The sequence below is a fragment of the Eumetopias jubatus genome, unplaced genomic scaffold, assembly GCF_037043125.1.
Source record: "Eumetopias jubatus isolate StellerSeaLion01/CBP00866 unplaced genomic scaffold, mEumJub1_p1.0 scaffold_7, whole genome shotgun sequence".
Taxonomy (NCBI): Eukaryota; Metazoa; Chordata; class Mammalia; order Carnivora; family Otariidae; genus Eumetopias; species Eumetopias jubatus.
In genome coordinates this window covers 43,891,209-43,908,031 of record NW_028274813.1, presented here as the reverse complement: position 1 = coordinate 43,908,031, position 16,823 = coordinate 43,891,209, and the positions used below count along the sequence as shown (strand labels likewise).

General features: G+C 37.7%; 1 protein-coding gene across 6 annotated transcripts in view; it reads left to right on the top strand.

Annotated features, from left to right (window-relative positions):
- The window catches only part of FBXO34 (F-box protein 34), a 97,315-nt gene that overhangs the window by 25,685 nt on the left and 54,807 nt on the right, over positions 1-16,823 (top strand). Inside the window, exons 2-3 of one of the 6 annotated variants that reach the window (XM_028110409.1) lie at positions 13,518-13,581; positions 16,597-16,713. The exons of 3 other annotated variants lie outside the window; for them this stretch is intronic. The gene's annotated coding sequence lies outside the window, so the exon portion shown is untranslated. The remainder of the gene's footprint in view (positions 1-13,517; positions 13,582-16,596; positions 16,714-16,823) is intronic. 2 more of the 6 variants (XM_088024583.1, XM_028110700.1) reach the window with 2 other exon arrangements.

Genomic DNA, 16,823 nt, shown 5'->3' with positions numbered 1-16,823 from the left:
TATAGAAATTAATTTTTTTTTTTTGCAGTTTTATAACTTTGGCAGTCCGTGGTTAGTTCTCACCCACATTAACTGTCTAGATTTTTGAAAGTGGTGACAGGTACATAGGTAACCAGTGTATAGAGCTGGTTTGGTGAATCTTCATCCTTGTTACATTTTCTGGACAACTGCACACATACATGGTGTGGAACCTTCCTTATTCCTTTGGCCCTCACAGTGTTGTTGAGTCTGGTGTCAGTGCGCACATCTGGAGTTCTCATCTCCTTCATGGAAAATTTCCGGATGTCTTTGAGTGCCTCAGGGGCACATTTCTTGAAACCCACTCCATGGATGTGCTTCTGAATGTTGATGGTGTGTTCTCTGGTTACTACCTTGTTGATGGCAGAATGGCCCATCTTCTCGCCACCCTTCTTTGCGGGAGCTGTTCTGCCAGGCCCAGGTTGAAAAAAAAATAGTAAATGCCCTGGCTCACATCAAGTGATTCTGTCATATCTTGTTTGGGGGAAAGTGTAGGGATTGAGGAATCTTCTCAAGAAACTCCCTTTAGTAGTAATTTTTCTCATAGCTAGCAGCTGATCTGCATACTGTGGGTAGAATAGGCTTTATAATTAGAAAGTAGTGTTAAGTTACTTATTAGCTATGGGAAACAATTTGTATGGTATTTCCTGGGTTTAAAGAAGAATTGATTAAAGGCTAAGAAATTGTTTTTCCTTCTTTGGCAAGGTTCTTTCTAAATCTAATCTAGCTAGTCTTTGGGCAAATACATCAAAATGTAAGGACTTGCTTCTGATTTGAACTGGATCTGTGTCTCTGGTGAATAATAGAAGTAGTAAGGAGGCTAAGTTGTCAGAGATTGTGAAGCGATTCTGAGGCAAATAAATCTTGCCACCAGTGTTTGCTCCTGATGTTCCTTTAATTTAAGCAAAGATAGTTTCATGTTCCCGTCTGGAATAATCTCTGCAAACAAATATGTTGAGCATATTGGAGCAGAGTGGAGTATGAGAAATAGTCAAGGACATTGTGCATTCATTGACTGGAGTAGAAGGTACCCACAGTGGCCTATGTTAATTCTGATAAAATAGAACAACCTAGATAAATAGATAAAACTGTTTTAATGCCCTTTAATTTCTAGCACTCTTTACAGACCCTCTCCCTCTTTTAAGCATAGGCTATTCATTCTTTCAGTAAAATGTTGAATACCAACTATGTCTTAACACCATTACAAGAACTGACCCAGCTGTTGAAGAATGATTATACAAGAGTGAGCACTAGTTTTGGTTTGCTTTGAACAAAGTAGACAGGACCTTTCTGCATAATTGCAGTATTGACTGGGTACTGTGCTAAGGGATCTAATCCTCACCACAACTCTGAAATATCAGACTCAGAAATAGTGATTCACTCAAGGTTATGGAATGAAGAAAAAATGGTTACTCTTACAGTAGAATCCAGGCTTTACAGGAATTGAAGTGATATTTTGCTTAACAATTTTGGGGGGGTGTCTTTTATGTAAATTACTGTATCTAAATAGGCTGTGATGTCAGTAATTTACTTATTTTTACTAAATATCACAAATTAGGATTTGAAAACTGGGGACCTCCCTTGACCTCCCCCATGGGAGCTAAACTAGGATTGGGATCTCTAGTTTCATAGGTGTTAGCTTGTGGGGAGCTGTTGGGAAGGGAAGAATTTGGATCCCATTATCTATTTCTAAGGTTGTAAGGTTTCTGGAACTTTTGAAGCCATAGGAACTTTTTAAAAAAATCCCCTTAATTTCTTTCTCCCTCATCTTGCTTCCCATTCCTGCCCCCAATAAAAATAATCATATTTGTGAAAGAGGGCAAAGGGTATTGTGAACTAGGAGGTTCAGGCGGATGTTAAGTGTGGAGGGCAGGAAGCTGTGTTTACTAGGACCAGGTTACTGCTTGAGAAGAAATATACACTTAGAGAAGAGAGACTATCTGGGCACAAGGGTAGTAAAGAGAGGGACAATTCCAGTTCCCCTTGAAAACTGTTCATTCATATGGATCTTGTGGTGCTGATCTAAAGAAGTTGTTTCACTGGACCTGCTGGAAGACTCTTGTTCTTTGTCCAAGTGGGTGAGAGGTATTTCCTTTCTGAACTATAGTGAGGGGTCTCTTGAGCACGCTGGTGCAAAGTGGTGTATAGGAAATGGTCAAGGGCATTGTGCATTCATTGCCTGGAGTAGAAGACACCCTCAGTGGCCTAGGTGGTTCTGATACAATAGAATACCACTCTTTGTAGGTAACAGAGGAGAACAACAAAAGCAGAATAATTCTCAGTTCCTTAAATTTTCACACTTTATTTGGAGCTCCATGTATAATAGTAAATTTATTCATAAGTGAATTGAACTAGCAAGTTTTTGCTTGGTTGCTATTGCAGCTGTCACAGTTCCTTTCCCTACTGGGAATCCAGGTGGATTCTTGAGAAAGGTTCTTGGTTATGTCACCTGGCTTGGTGATCTGCTAAAAAACACTTGAGATGTACTTCATATACCCTCATGAACTTGTGACCCTGAATGTACCAGAGCCTAATACTATGATGGTATTAAATAAACTTCTTCCTTTTGCATTTAGGTTTTGAAATTTGAAAAGCATGCTATTTGTTCTTTGGCAAAGGGTGTATGAAGTTGAACAGTCTTTATTGGTGGAATGCCTTCTCTGCCACAGGAGAGGTTCAGGCTGTGTGACCTCTTAGGGGCTGGATTATTAAAAGGACTCAAATGTCATATTGCAAATAGGTAGCCTTTAGATTATATATACACATTTTGTTCATTTATAAAATGTAAAAGTTAAAGATTTTCCCAAATCTAGAAAAATAAAACTGGAAAAAAGATTTTAAATTTCTTCTTTCTTTATTCCTCACCCACATTATTACGTTTTCGTAGCTCCAATCAGTATCTGTGTTTCCCTCCTATTTGGAAATATGATTACTTCATACATAACAGAGTTATTTTTTTAAAAACAATGGGGGGGGTGGTTTTCAAACTTCCTCTGCTTTCCACAATCCAAATACCTTTGTAACTGTATCATAAATGTAAATAAAGCTTATCTCCCCATTGGTTCCATTTCAGCAAACAGCTTTAAGTCCCCCTCCACTTATCAGGCAGTCAGTTTTTGGAGAAGGATGGTGGTTTTGTTTTGTTTTGTTTTTTGATGTGTTTATATACTCTGGTGGTATTTGCATACACACAAAATATATAACTTAATTCATTTATAAGGTATAAGACAAACTAATTTGTTCAGCTAAAGCAAACAAACAACCAAATAAAAAGAACCTTTGTCCTTTATTCCAGTTGCAATTTTTGGTAGCTTTTATACCTTGGTTTTCTGACATATTCCAGGCTATTTTCGAGCTGTCCTGTTATGCGCAGGTTATAAGAAATTGACCATCTTAGGTGAAAATGGCAGAATTGTACAGCCTTAAATGAACTTACTGACTCATTATTTGCCCATCGCTGCACATCTTTTCAAGAAAAAGTAGACAGATTTGCTAAGATCATTGGGCAAGGGATACAAACAAAACATTATACTTTGGAAGATAGCGGCTGTTTTAAATCTTCGTCATTCTCTTTTGGAAAATACTCAAAATACAAAATAGCACTAAAGAGCAGAGGTGCAAGGTTGCTTTGATAACACTGCAGAATTGAATGTCTCTCATTTGCAAACACTTGTAAGTAACATTGTATCATATAATGGGCTTCTCTTATTAGCTTGTTTGAATATATTGGTGTTTCTTTTTTTCCATTTGTGGCTGGCTCACTAGTGTCTCTGTGAATGGCTCTATGAACAATAGACCTTACTCACTGGTTTGTGTTGTCTTATCCATGGGCCAAATTGCAACTACAGATCCACGATTCCAGTGGTGTACCTATTTAACAACTTATACTGTTCCCTTTAGGAATCAGCTGTAATCTATACCAAAGGATATTTGGCAAAAGTGGGAATATGACTTTGAACCTAAGTTTTGGAGGTTTACATTAGAAAGACTTATAAACAAGTTTTTTTCTAAATTTTTGTTGTTAATGAAATAGCTTAAAGAAGTGTTGATTCTGTTCAGAAAAGACCTCAGATGAGCTGAAAATTGAAGTGTTTATAAAGATAGTTCCCTGTTTTTAAGTGCTCAAAGCATTTTTTGCTAAGCATTTTACATGCATATGTGTTAAGGACACAAAATTATTTTTGTCATATTATTAGACCTACAAGTGAGGTGTTAAAAAAAAAAAACTCCACGGGAGGTTCTAATCTGCAGCTAAAGCTGAGAACAACTACTTTAGGAAGATTCACAGATAGCTGACTTGGATCTCTGGGTGTATGGTTATGCTTCTTGGAGAGAAAATATGGAAAGAAAGGGGCTTAGTGTGTAAAAGTCTGATTGGGCTGGGAGTTGGAAATAGGATCTGAAGCCCAGAGGCAGTCACTTCTAGAGATGAGGTATGGGAGAATTACTGGCAACAAGATGGTGTTACAGGGTTAGGTAAAATTGCCCTGGGAGAGCTTGCATGATGAAGAGAAGACCCAGAATCCTGAGAATCTTGATTGAGTGGGTGGAAGGAGAGGAACAAGAGAACAGACACGTAGGTGTTCAAAAAAGAAGCAGGAACAGTAAAGGAATGAATGGTATTTCAGAGGCCAAGAGAGAAGATAGGGTCAGGTTACAGAGAACAGAGGTGCCTGGTATATGGTGGGTGCTCAATAAATACTTGTTGCAAGTAGAATTTAGTTTTAGAAATCATAGGTTTCCACTGGATCTTCAGTAAGGAGGTTACTGGTGACCTTGGTAATAATTTAATTGTAGTAGTATTTCTACTACCTTGCTCTAGGCTCGTCTTGTTCGCCTTTGTAAGTTCCTTAGTCTCTGCTTTAACTACCAGAGTTTTGTAGGGCTTTGCTGTCGGCCATTGGTTCTCCACGTGTGGCTCCCCAGACCAGAAACATCAAGATCACCTGGGAACTTTTTTTTAAATTTTTTAAATTTTATTTATTTTTTAAAAAGATTTTATTTATTTGACAGAGAGAGACACAGCGAGAGAGGGAACACAAGCAGGGGGAGTGGGAGAGGGAGAAGCAGGCTTCCCGCTGAGCAGGGAGCCCAATGTGGGGCTCAATCCCAGGACCACTGGGATCATGACCTGATCCGAAGATAGATGCTTAACAACTGAGCCACCCAGGTGCCCCTCACCTGGGAACTTGTTAGACATGAAAATCCTCAGTCCCTACCCAGACCTACTGAATCGGAAGCTCTGGGGATGGCTCCCAGCCATTGGTACTTTAACAAACCTTCCGTGTGATTGTGATGCTTGCTCATATTTGAAAACCAATGTTTTAAGACCTTTTCTCTGTCTATGCTTTCTTCTTAGGCATTTAGCTTATCATGGCTTAAGTTACCATGCTTTGTGCCCAGACTTGCAAATTTACCTCCTTGGTCTAGTTCTTCTGAGGACCAGGTCCACAGATCCACTTGTGTGTTACTCATTTTGCCTTGGCTGTCTCACAGTTCCTCCAGCTCAGCTTGTTGAAAACTGAACTCAGAATTTTTCTCCCAACCATCTTTTCCCCGGCTCAGTAATAGGCACTGTTATCAATGCACTTGTTCATGCTAGAGACTTAAGCTCGATTCACGTGAGTTCTTACACAAATACTAACAAGTTCTAAGCACATTTCACTATACTGGTTTAGGAGACACACACACAAACAAATGAAATGGGGATAATGAGTAAGTGCCCCCCAAGTTAAGTGTAAGATAGTCTTTTAGGAAGTGTCAATTCTCAGAGCTGCTAATAAGTGATCAGTCAGCCTGCCTTGCTGAGTGTGATTCCAGAGTTTAAAGGTTGCTATTATAAAACATGGGCTCTAAACTGAAGTGTCCATCTTGTTGTCTATGTCTGTTGTAATCCATAGACTGTTTCCAGGAAAAGATGGGTTGTGAAGTGTTAGTGTGTAGGACTCTGAGGCCTGAATGTTTTGGTTCAAGTCATGGTAGCACCACTTGCTGTGACCTTGGGCAAGTTAACTTTCCTACACAGTGCCTCCATTTCCTTATCTGTAAAAGGGGGATAATAACCATCCATACCTCAGAGTTATTAGGATTAAATATATTTGAGACTTTGGAGTAAGGAATCCCTGGCACATAGGTAAAGATTCAATAAATATAAGCTGTGTTATTACTGTCTCTTGCACTTCATCACTCTACTCCAGCCATTCTTGAATTCTCTTAGCTACTAGTGGCTGTTCAGACATACCATGTGTTTGGATGCTTTAAAATGCTTATGCAGGGGTGCCTGGGTGGCTCATTTGGTTGTGTCTGCCTTCAGCTCAGGTTGTGATCCCAGAGTCCTGGGATTGAGCCCTGTGTCGGGCTGCCTGCTCGGCGAAGAGCCTGTTTCTCCCTCTTCCTCTGGCCCCCACCCCACCCCCCAGTGCTCTTGCTCTTGCCCTGTCTCTGTCTCAAATAAATAAAATCTTTTTAAAAATTATTTGTTTATTTGTCAGAGAGAGCAATAGAGAGAACAAGCAGGGGGAGTAGCAGGCAGAGAGAGAAGCAGGCTCCGCACTGAGCAAGGAGCCTGATACAGGACTCCATCCCAGGACCCTGGGATCATGACCTGAGCTGAAGGCTGACGCTTAACTGACTGAGCCACCCAGGCTTCCCATCAAATAAATAAATAAAATTTTTAAAATTCTTATGCTTTCAGGTCTTCATTTAATCTTCCTCTGATTCCTCAGATTAGGGATCCTTTTATATGTTTCCTTAATACCCTGTACTTCTTGGGACACTTGTTTGGCACAGTTTGTTAAGCTTCTGACTCTTGGTTTTGGTTCAGGTACTTATTTCAGGGTCATGATATTGAGCCCTGCATCAGGCTCTGTGCTCTTCATGGATTCTGCTTGAGATTCTCTCCCCCCCCACCCCCCACTGTTCCCTCCTGCCCCATGCTCACTCTCTCTCAAATAAATTAAATCTTAAAAAAAAAAAGTACCTTCTACTTCATTACAGTGCTTTGTAAATATTTTTTGGTAACAGCTTTATTGAAATATTTCACATGCCACACAATCCATTTACAGCGTATAGTTCAGTGCTATTTAGAGTTGTGTAACTATCACCAAAATCAATTTTAGAGCGTTTGATTCAAGTCATAAGAGTACACTTGCAGAGCATTTGATTCAAGTCATAAGAGTACACTTGCTATTATGAAATTAGCCGAAAGAATCCCTGTACTTACTCATCAACAGTCACTTCACATACTCTTCACTCCTTCCAGCCACTGCCAACCACTAAATCTACTTTCTGTCTCTCTAGTTTTGCTTTTTTGGACATTTAATATAAATAGAATCATATGTGGTCTTTTGTGTTTGGTGTCTTTCACTTAGCATAATGTTTTCAAGGTTCATCCATGTTTTAGTATGTACCAGTACGCCATTTCTTTCTATAGCTGAATAATACTCCATTATATGGATATAAAGTTTGTTTATTCATTCATCAATAGATGGGTATTTAGGTTGTTTCCACGTTTTGGTTGTTAGGAATAATGCTGTTGTGAACATCACGTACAAGTTTTTATGTGGATGTATGTTTTCATTTCTTTTGAGTATATACGTATCTAGGAGTGAAATTGCTGTATCATGTGGTACCTCTATGTTTAACCTTTTTGAAGAACTGCCAAATTGTCTTCCAAAGTTGCTGCATGTTTTACATTTCTAACACCAGTGTATGAAAATTCCAATTTATTCATATCCTTGCCAATACTTATCTCTTTTAGATTCTAGCCATCCTAGAGGGTTTGAAGTGGTAATCTCATTGTGGTTCTGATTTGCATTTTCCAGATAGCTATTGATGTTGGGCATCTTTTCTTTTTTTAAATTAATTAATTAGTTTGAGAGAGAGCAAGCGAGAGAGCACAAACGGGGAGCAGCGGAGGGAGAGGGAGAAGCAGATTCCCCTCTGAACAGGGAGCCCAATGTGGGGCTCCATCTCAGGACCTGGAGATCATGACCCGAGCCAAAGGCAGCCACTTAACTGACTGAGCCAGCCAGGTCCCCCTGTGGGGCATCTTTTCATGTGTTTATTAGTTATTAGTATATCTTTGGAGAAATTCATATCCTTTCCTCATTTTTTAATTGTTTTTTTTATTACTGAGTTACAAGAATTCATTATATATGTTAGACACAAATCCCTGTCAGATACATGATTTGCAAGTATTTTCTCCCCTTGTGGGAGGTTGTGTTTTTTACTTTCTTGATAGTTAAAATTCAGAGTTTTTCATTTTGTCTATTTTTTCTTCAGTTGCTTGTACTTTGGGTGTCATATCTAAGAAACTGTTGCCTAATGCAAGATTTATTGCCCAGTTTCTTCTAAGAGTTTTATAGTTTTAGCTCTTAGATGTTATGTAACTATTTTTCTGTTCTCTGTTAGAATGTCAGCACCATAGGAGGGCTGGGGTGGTGTTTGTCTTATTTATTTGTTCTTTGGGTCTCATTTAAGGTTTGGGAAATACTAAGCGTTCAATGATGATTGTTAATGATTTTGGAAAGACAGGTTTTAAGGAGCTGTTATCAAAATGCATTAAAACACCTAACTTGAAACACTGTTTAGTTTTTTGTTTTTCTTTTAAAGCTGGTAACTTAACTATTTTGTTAATGTTGCCAGGAGTTAAATTAATACTTCAGATTACGTTTAGGAGACTTTAAATAAATGTGTTTATTATGATTGCCATCCCTAGTTCTCAGAACTTGCTTGTTTTGCATTACAAAACTGGGCTTTGTAGCTGAGTATTTAATGCATTTGCTTTTAGACTTCGAGAATTTTATTTACTCTGTTTGAAAACATCATTATTGATTCTTAAAGAATAAACCAATGAACAAGTCCCATGTTTCTAAACTTCTGTGTTTCCTTGTGATAAGCAAAAATTTTACTCCACTTTCTGGGAATCTGATACCACCCTCAGAAGTTGTTGAAAGACAGAACCCTTCTTTTTTTTTTTTTTTTTTGTTATTTCCATAGTAAAGAGGGTTTTGTGAGGTTTTCCTACCAAGTGATGTTCCCCTTTCTGTATAATACTAGATTTGGAGTTAAGGTGGCATCTGAAATGAGGGCTTTGAATACATTAAATTCAACTACTGTGACTTCCCTGAATAACATAGACTTTGTCACTGTAAAATTGCATACTTTATCTTTTGAGGAGAAGAATTGGCATTTTGATAATGAGTGATTTTGTACCTGACTAGGAGTCAGTTTTTTGTTTTTTAGTGGATTGATGCTATAATTTCAATATGTGAAGTACCATAAAGTAGTGCAATAAACAAATGTAGGTACCTTGCTAGATTTCAGATAGAATCCTGGAGGAAAATTTTTAGGATTAAGCTAAATCATGGGTGGGAAATACCACCTCATTTAACACTTTCTAAAAAATGTGGGTTTAAGAAGGCCTCAGTAACAGTATTTATAAAGAATGTATGTGTCTGTATATATTAAACAAACTTAGAATTTTACATCAGAAAAATAAGCAATCTGATACGTGTAAGGATACACAAGGGAAAGAATAATATTTGGACTTATTGATTAGTTACAGTGCATATCTGCTAAAGTGATGAAATTGTTTAATATGAGTTAATATATATCTCAGTGAAATTGCATTTAAGTCTATGTTTATGCTTGTGAATTTAATTTTTACAATACTAATCTTATTCGGTTATTAAAAACAAAAAAAATCTGCCCACATTGAGTGCTATATTTTTTATTATGGGAATAGATTATCTCTAATGCTTGAAGCGCCAGCCCCAGTCTCATCAACACCATCACTGTCATTCTTGTCCATGAAAATATCTTTCAGAATATATAAGTTTGGGTACTGATTAGACATAATCCTATATCATTTGGCGGTGGGGGGGGAGCTAGTGTGGAAACTTCCAATGAATTTTCTATATTTCAGTCTCCCCATTCTCACCCACCACTTTATTTTATTGTGAAGTTGAATAGTTTTGTTTTCGAATGATTTTGTCTTTGATCCATAGCAGTTAATTGCAAAACAAAAGCAACAAACAAAATACGCCAAACTGCGGCTTCTATAAATGTCAAGAGACTAGCAGAGTTCCTGTACTTCAAAGTAGTGAGGGTGGGTGAGGTGTGGGGGTTTGATTGAAATGAATGATTTATTAGTCTTCTATGTTCTATTCAGTTAAGCTCTTTTTCTTTTGACCTTTAAGTAGGTTCCAAATACTTGGATTGAATTTTCTCATTTATATTTTATTGTTTTAAAAAGAATTTATGATATAATTTAGAAAAGGTTTACAGCACTGTACATGTTTTTTTTTTCTTTCAAGATTTTATTTATTTATTTGACAGAGGGAGAGATAGCGAGAGCAGGAACACAAGCAGGGGGAGCGGGAGAGGGAGAAGCAGGCTTCCCGCCGAGCAGGGAGCCCGATGTGGGGCTCGATCCCAGGACCCAGGGATCCTGACCTGAGCCAAAGGCAGACGCTTAACGACTGAGCCACACAGGTGCCCCCATGGTTTTCTTTATTATGTATGACCATATCCCCTCCCCCGAAAAGGGGGGTATTACACAGTACTTTTTTTAGAGATGAAGAGGAAAATAGAAGCCAATTTACAAAAATTTGATTTGGGCAGTTTTTTTGGGAATGTCATTTTGAGACATGAGATATACTCTTTTGTTTTTTTGAGTGCTTTCTTGCCTCACTCTCACCTAATTTGCCAGATATGTTTAAAAGTATGGCCTCAGAAATTAAGGAGTGTACTTGTTGTAATGAGCACAGGGTGATGTATGGAACTGTTGAATTACTATACTGTATACCTGAAACTAATGTAACACTATTATGTTAACCAACTGGAATTAAAATAAAAACTTAAAAAATATAAAATAAAAAAAATGTGGTCTCAGTCTTAAATAATGATAAACCATTTTGTTTACAGTCACTGTAAATTGCAAATAATTTAGATGGCCAACCCATTTTTATTGTAATCATCTTTCTAGGTTTGGAGGTCTGTTGAGACTAGTTTGTTTTTCAAAATACATTTTTAAGATTTATTAAAAATATGGGATTTATCTACTTTTTGTTCTTTGTGGCAGAAATGATCATGAATGGTTCTTAGCACACTAAGGCAATGGATGCTGTATCTACTGAGGAAGTGCCCAGGAAGAGCTTAAACCCTTGGGATTCTTTGAAGAATAGCTGGGCTGAGAAGACAGTCCCTTCTCAGCTCCCCTTTCATTTTAGTTTGAGCAATAGATTTCTCTCACATTAGCAAATAATTGACCTAAAATATAAGTTCTAATTAATGCATTAGAATTGCATCTGGAAAAAAAGTTTCAAAAATAGAACTTTTAAAAACAAGCTATTTTCATTGAATCAGCTCAGTAGTGGAATTTCCCGCAAGATCCCCTATTTTTCCTCCACCTTAGTAAAAGGTATAAGGCCATGTTGATGTGATTATAAAGTGATATCATTATTAAATGTCTTTTTTTTAAAGATTTTTTTTTAAGGTTTTATTTATTTGTCGGGGCGGGGAGAGAGCACACACAAGCAGGGGGAGCAGCAGGCAGAGGGAGAAGCAGGCTCCCCGCTGAGCAAGGAACCTCATGCAGTACTCAATCCCAGGACCCTGGGATCATGACCTGAGCCGAAGACAGATGCTTAACGACTGAGCCACCCAGGCAGCCCTCCACTTCTCTTAAAAGTTTGTGAAACACATGGTTTTCTGTAGAGTTGCAGGGCTTATATTTTAAAGGTTTCTACTTAGTTGTTTCTACACAACATCCTTTTGAAAATTATATGATGTCATATCTAGTATCCAGTGCGTATATTTTAAGTTTATAGATTATGCAAGGAGATAATCATCTTTGTGCTTAAAAACAATCCATATTTAGGGGCACTTGGGTGGCTCAGTCAGTTGGGCATCTGCCTTTAGCTTAGGTCATGATCCTCGGGTCCTGGGATGGAGCCCCATGTTGGGCTCCTTGCTTAGTGGGGAGTCTGCTTCTCCCTCTCCCTTGGCACCACCCACCCCCACCCCTGCTTGTGTGCTCTCTCCCCTCTATCCCAAATCTCAAATAAATAAATAAAATCTTCTTAAAAAAATCTAGTCCATATTTAGGTCTTACTAAATGGAACCTTCCTCCATTAGTGCTTTTCAGATAATAACATTTTTTATTGTGTAAAGGAGGAAGAGAATTTAGCATCTGCATTAGGATCATTTTTTCCTATATCCTATTAGCTAATTCCAAGGTTGTTTAATATGGTATCCACCCATTTCATTTGGCTGCGACTTTTGCTCTCATGAAAGTAAGACTGATTGTTCTGAATTGCTATGTATATGTGCTTTGGCACAGCATGAAGGTACCCTTAATAACATTGCCATTGTCTTTAAAACAGCTTGCAGTTATGACTACAAATAAAAGGGTGGGACAGGAGGGCATGGCAGATAATGGTTCTTTTTTCCACCCTGAGTGTTTAACAAATCTGCTGTGTACTATGAGCCTTTTGTGTGCCCTTGGACTACCTACTGTATTTTCTGTATATTGTTCCTAGTCAACTAAAATGTCTGCATATTTGTCACTATAACTTTGACATGTCTTCAGTCGACCACTTTGATTTCTTTTTGTGGAGGCAAGCAAAACAAAATGTGTGGAAAGAAGTTGAGTGGCCTTGCCTCTCTTGGCATTTATTTTTTCACTTGCATGTTTAAATACGTGTCTAAATTATTTTGGGTGACTCTTATCCTCCAAACGTTTGTTTACTCTAGTCTGTTTAGAAATTTGGGAATGGTCTTTAGTTTTAATCCTTTTCCTTTTTCAATGCACAGTAATAATACTATCTGTACTGTGTAATTTATTTTTAAACAACGATTTTCTATGGAAAAAATTGCTGGCTATTTGAATAGCTCTGTTTTGGATTGCTGATTCTGTACTGACCATTAAGGAAAGATATTATTGCTGCTATACTTTATCCTATGTTAAATAACTGTATGAAGTGATGAAAGAGGAGAAAACAAATATCCATAATTCAGAAGTCAGAAAAGCTTGCTTACAGCTTTACAGAATCTTCTATTCCTCATTGGCCCCTTTAAGAGAAGAAGACATACTTAATGACGTTCATGGCAATCACATATGGTTGTTAGCATTTATTCCTATTTTGCTGATTCAGAAATGGAGAATCAGAGAAAATAACTGTTTTACCTAGAATTACAGGCATATAGCTTCTAGTAGTGCGACTCCAAAGCCAAAATTTTTTGTTTTAAGCATATCATTTTCTATTTGAAGTGGCTTATTTTTAGGATCAGTTTTATCCTTTGGGAGATCCACTTAGTAGCATAAAATATTTAATGTATTAAATAAATCAGAATTCAGTGATGCTTCAGGTATACTAAGAAACAAGAATAACTTGTCTTTGATTTCTTATGGAATTCATTGGTAATAGCCTTACCTTTAAAGGTACTGCTGTAGTACTTTAACATGGATTTTTACATTTGATTTTCACCTTAAGGTTCTTCCATATTTGGATTATTATCTTCATTTTATAGATGCTGAAACTGAGATGCAAGCTTGAGGTAAGTGCTAAGTATTGCTAGATGTCGAGCCCCACATCGAGCTCCCTGCTCAGCGGAGAGCCTGTTTCTCCCTCTCCATCTGCCTGCCGCTCCCCCTGCTTGTGCTCGCTCGCTCGCTCTCTCTCTCTCTGTCAAATAAATAAATAAAACCTTTAAAAAAATAAAATAAAATGAAGAGGTTGAACCAGGTGATCTCTAAATGCCTTTTTAAATGCTCCAAAACGATTACATTTTAAAAGTTTCAGGGTCCATGAACTTGAATGAGAAAAATGTTAGATTCTTGTTTTTACTAATCTCTAACTGAAATTTACCATTTCCTTTAAACCACAGCAAATTAACAAGCAGTCCCTGTGACTTTGTGAAATCACAGATACTTTTATCATATTGCAGTTGTTGCAGATATCTTTTTTTTTTTTAAAGATTTTATTTATTTATTTGAGAGAGAGAGAAAGTACGAGAGGGGAGAGGGTCAGAGGGAGAAGCAGCCTCCCCACTGAGCAGGGAGCCCGATGTGGGACTCGATCCCGGGACTCCAGGATCATGACCTGAGCCGAAGGCAGTCGCTTAACCAACTGAGCCACCCAGGCACCCTGTTGCAGATATCTTGAAAATATTTATGTTGGTCATAATTTGGAAATTATGGTAGTTAATAGACGTGTCATTAGAGCTTGTTATTTTATACATTACAAAAGAAAGGTATTTTATACTGTATGAATTTTTAAATATTTTGATAACTGTATTTTAATGTAATTGGCTTTCTTGGTGTGTATGTGTTTGTTTTTGCTTTAACAAAGTTTATAGGTGGCTGGGTGGCTCAGTTGGTTAAGCATCTTGCCTTCAACTCAGGTCATGATCCCAGGGTCCTGGGATTGAGCCCCGCATCAGGCTTCCTGCTTAGTGAGGAGCCTGCTTCTCTTCGTCTGCTGCTCCCCCCCTGCTTGTGCTCTCTCACTCTTGCTCTCTTAAATAAATAAATAAAATCTTAAAAAAAAAAAAGTTTATAGTTTTCACATACTGCCAAGGGAATTTATGGCACAAAAAAGGTTTAGTACCCTTGAACTGCATGTTCTCCTTAGTGATTGCAGGAGTGATGTGGTTGATGTGAAAGAACTTTTGGATTCTGCTTTATGGGGGAACTATGCATAGAGGGGGGAGTCATCTCTATATCACTCAGGTTTCCAGAATGATGGATTATGATTATATGATTTCTCAGTAACACAAGGAAGCTAGATAGAACCAAAATGGCGACGATAGAAATAAACTTATAATCATCTCTATTTTGGATATTCATTTTGCAAGAATTAAGTTTCTAAGTAGTTGTTCCATTTGAGGGATATAGGAAAAGACCTCTTATTTGAGGTTATCTGCTGTTGATATTCCAAGCCAGGAGGACTAACTTGCCAAGAACAAAAGTTACCCATACAACACATGTACTGCACAAAATATTTCTGAGACAGAAGATGACTTGGAAGGCTGTATTACCTTAAAAACATTAGTATTAGGACATTTGCTGTTGAGTTTTTGTGTGTGAGAGTGTGTGTGTATTTTGTTTGCCTTGTTTATTTTGCTTGTTTGGCTCTTAATGTATGTATGTATTAGTTATGAGGAAGGAAATGGTAACAAATTCTTCATATTAGTAAAAATTAGGAATATGCACAAAACTCAGTAGTTTAATTGGAACACAAAGCCTGCTGGAGTTCTGTCCTGTGGTGAGTCTGTTATTCCATTTGAAATGCATTTATCTTTTTGATTGGGTAGGGTGGGATTTGCATTCTCGAAGTCACAATAAGTTTCCAGATCCTTATCGGTCAGTATTAGGAGTGACTGTTTTTAATAGTGATAATGAAGCAGCTATTCCCCGGAGGAGACTTAGTCACTGGCAAAATTGTCAGGAGCCTGAAATAGTTTGAGAAAACTCAGGATGGAAATAGCAGGCTGTTTCAAAAACGTAACAAAAAACTCTAGCTGCTTTTTTGGGGACAGTGGTCTGGGGTAGATGGAGGTGACAAGAAACCAGATGAACTTCCCTAAGTCTGCAAGCTACCTAGAAGCCGGAAGAGATGAGTATTATTTACCTAAAGCACTCTAGTGTGAACAAGAAGTTTTGAATATCATAAGATTAAAGTGGTTAACAGGCACTAATCTGGAATATTCTCTGTGTACATTGGCAATACTTAATTTGACTTTGAGGAAAAAAATTCTTCTGGTAGCGGCTTGTTCTGGTTGCCAGTTTGAGAAAAATTTGGTATTTTATGCCAGATATTTTACTGGTGTTAGGGGCGTGTGTGTGTGAGGGGAGTCTTCATGATCCTACAGACCACATTGGCATGCCAGGGTTTACTAATTAATAATGAAGATAAGATAATCTTTGCCATAATTAGATGAAGATGAGAAATGTAGAACATGTCTTCATATATGTCTAGCCTGCCTTAATTTTAAGCACAAGAGGAATCTTTTTTAGATTAGGATTTCTTCATGGCCGCCTGCCTGCCAACATAACAAGCTGTAAAACCTTGTTTAGTTTCTTTAAATCCAGAAATGATTCTATACCAAATCCAAACAAACCAAATCACTCTTAAGGGAATAAGTGAAAACATGTGTAGCTAGCTGCCTTGGCTGGCCTACATGTGTTTGCAGATTGGCTCAGTTCTCTGTGCTAAGCAAATTCCTTCTTAAACATCCTATGATGACCATGACCATCAGCATCATCCATTGTGAAGGTGAACAGAGGATGTGACATTTATCTGAACTGTGTTTTGCAAACTCTGACCAAAATAACTTTTCTAGCTAGATAGACAGCTGACAGCTAATAGCTGATCTGAGAGCTATATAAAGACAGAATAAAAACAAATGCTCTCCAGTTGTGTTCAAATAACATATGGTATATTACAATTTCTGTGTACTGAAAGCTTTTAATTTAGTGTCAGGAATAGTAAAGGTATGAAAGAAATTGAATTTGTTGCCCCCTTAAAGGCACATTCTATAGTTAATTATGTTTATTTGAATTTTTCACAGAGTTAAATGGAAAGTCTCTTTATATTGTTTGGAAAGAATGTAGGCTTGCAGAGGGAAACCCAGTGTGAGATACTGAGTCATTTGGTATAAACTGCTGAGCTAACTACCTTCTGAAAGGTAAGCCACCACCTTTTCCTGAATTGGGCCAGATTGGGTATCATATGACACAGCAATATCCCTAACTAATAGTTGGAATTACAGATGATTTTGAATATTAGGTGATGTGG